The following is a 3,005-nucleotide window of genomic DNA, read 5'->3' as shown; positions in this document are numbered from 1 at the left end:
GGGGGGGGGGTTAGTAGTTTACAGAATGAAGATAACATTGTGATTTATTTTCCTCTGACAGAAGTGACAAGGACACGGCATGAGTCAGGATCAGCGGGAACATTCCGAGCCTGAAGAAGCCATCACATCTACGGGCCGGTAAGCTGCAATGTGTATTTTCTTTCTTCTTCTCTTCCAGCCTGGCAGAGCGCAAGTTTGCTTTACGTCGGAGGTCAGGAGGTCAGCACCGTCTGCCGGGTGATCACTTCCCTCCAAAGGCGCACCATCAGCTTTCCAATTCATCCTGAAGGGGTCAGTTGGGTTGAGGTCAGGACTCTGTGCAGGACACTCGAGTTCCTCCACCAGACTGGTGACACCGTGTCCTTATGGAGCTGGCCTTGTGCACAGGGGACAGTCATGGTGGAACAGAAAAGGGTCTTCACCAAACTGTGACCACAAGGCTGGAAGAGCGCAATGTGTACCTATTGGTGAGGTCAGGTACTGATGTTGGATGAGATCGGGCTCACATGCGGCGTTCCAACTCATCCCAGAGGTACTCAGTTGGGTTGAGGTCAGGACTCTATGCAGGACCCTCGGGTTCCTCCACCAGACTGGTCACACCGTGTCTTTATGGAGCTGGCTTTATAGATAGGACACAGTCATGGTGGAACACCGAAATGTGACCACAAGGCTGGAAGAGCGCAATTGTCTACAATGTCTTTGTATGATGGAGCATTAAAGGAGAACTATGGGGGGAGGGGGTGCTTTCCACTCACCTCATAGTTCTAGCCGACCTGTGACAATGAGACTGTCACAGGTCGGCTCAGTAGATCGGGAGGTGAGCGAACATATACCGTCCTCTAGATAGGCAGAGCCAGCTGTCACTCACGCAGCTGGGCGGATCTCGACACAATTGTCGGGATCAGCTTCAGCTGCGGCGTCTCAGTATACCGCGAGCTGTAGCTCTCTATATACTGAGCTTAGGGTGACGGGAGGACGCTAGTTTGTGTCCTCCCGTTACCCTAAGGAGAACTATGGGGGAAAACACTGACCTCATAGTTCTCCTTTTAACAGAACCTTCATTGGGAACACATGAACTCCATCATTGGGGGGGGGCACATACCATATGGTACAGTATATATGTATTCTCACTGGAGGAATTTCCTTTTTTAGTGATCAGTCTGCAACAGGAAGCAAACAGAAATCAACAAAAACTTAAAGGAGAACTATGAGGTGAGTGAAAATCTCTCATCCTCATAGTTCGTGCCAAGTGGATCCAGAGCTGGTGCAAAACCTTCTTTAGGATTGAAATTCTAACAAGTTGCTGAACATGTTGTTAGGAGGTTTTGCACCAGATCACATCCACTTGGTTATAATGTCCATTCAAGTCCCCATTCTACGCTTCTAAGCCCTGATAAAGGGGGGAGCTTTTTACCCCCCCCAAAACACGTTGGCTGTTTTTTATGTGAGGTTCTTATTAAAGGAGAACTATGGGGTTTAAGGCTTTTCCCCATAGTTCTCCTTAGGGTAAAGGGAGCACACAAACTAGCGTCCTCCCATCACCCTAGGCTCAGTATATAGGGAGCTACAGCGAGCGGTATACTGAGACGCCGCAGCTGATGCGGATCCCAACAATTGTGCCGGGATCCGCCCAGCTGCGTGAGTGACAGCTGGCTCTGCCTATCTAGAGGCAGACCCAGCTGCACCCGCCCCCTCCCCCGTCCGTTCCGCCAGTCAGCGCTGGATGATCGGGGAGGGGGGAATCCAGCCCCTCCCCTGTCACGGCAGAGAGCCGTGACAGGATCGAGAGGTGAGCGAACGCTGGTATGTGTTCGCTCACTTCGCGATCTACTGAGCCGACCTGTGACAGTCTCATTGTCCCCCCTCATAGTTCTGCTTTAACAATTGAAGGCACTTTGGACTCTTTCATGTTGTGGGTTTGGTGCCCATCTGTACGTCCACACACCTAGTTTAGTAAAGGAAGAATCGGTCGGCACTCCGTTCCACGCTGAATCAGTTGATTGACGATTCGTCAAAGATGCCAAGTCCTGCTCAAGGTCCACCCCCTGCCCCCCAGAAAGGGGGGGGGGGCCTCAGGCAGGACTTGGTGTCACTGATCTTCAATAAACTGATTCAGCGTGGCCGGATTCTTTCTTTACTATAGTCTGTTTGGTTGGAGTGAGGGGACACTCCTGCCGGCGAGCACCCGGCTGTCTTTCCCCTGCTAAAGCTGAGGGAGGAGTGATGCTTTATTCCTGTGCTTTGGTGATGCATTGAATTTGCTATGGAAGGTTTGTTTTAGGGCCCATTCACACTGCTGCCTAGGGCTAAAGGCACGATATCTACGCATTTAGTGCACACTACTGCACTGCACGCTAGGTGAGCTGCATTCTGAATGGCACCTCCCGGCAGGCATGCATTTTGCTGCAACACTCAGTATTGAGATACTGTACATTCAGCTGGAAAAAAAGTAAATGCTGCACTACCTGTTACCACTGCATGCGTGCATTACTGCTTTCCATTACACAGCAACTCAACTTACAGTATTGCGGTGCAGCGCAATGGACACCCACCAGAGATGTGTTCAAGTGCCTTTTAGAATGAGTGGCAGTGCAACAAACCTGCACTAAACGCACGGATACTATACCTTTTAGCGTAACGCAGCAGTGTGAATGTGCCCTTAAAGTGATACTAAACATTTAAAGGAGAACTATGGGAGGTCAGTGTTTTTCCCCATAGTTCTCCTTAGGGTAACGGGAGGACACAAACTAGCGTCCTCCCGTTACCCTAAGCTCAGTATATAGGGAGCTACAGCTCGCGGTATACTGAGATGCAGCAGACGGATCGGATCCCGACTTAGATGACAGGATCCGCCCAGCTGCGTGAGTGACAGCTGGCTCTGCCTATCTAGAGGCAGAGCCAGCTGTACCCGCCCCCTCCGCCAGTCAGCGCTGGCAGATCGGAGAGGGGAATCCAGCCCCTCCCCCTGTCACGGCAGAGAGCCGTGACAGGATCGAGAGGTGAGC

Source organism: Nanorana parkeri, unplaced genomic scaffold (genome assembly GCF_000935625.1).
Source record: "Nanorana parkeri isolate BGI_ZX_2015 unplaced genomic scaffold, ASM93562v1 scaffold371, whole genome shotgun sequence".
Lineage (NCBI taxonomy): Eukaryota > Metazoa > Chordata > Amphibia > Anura > Dicroglossidae > Nanorana > Nanorana parkeri.
This window is presented reverse-complemented; position numbering follows the sequence as displayed.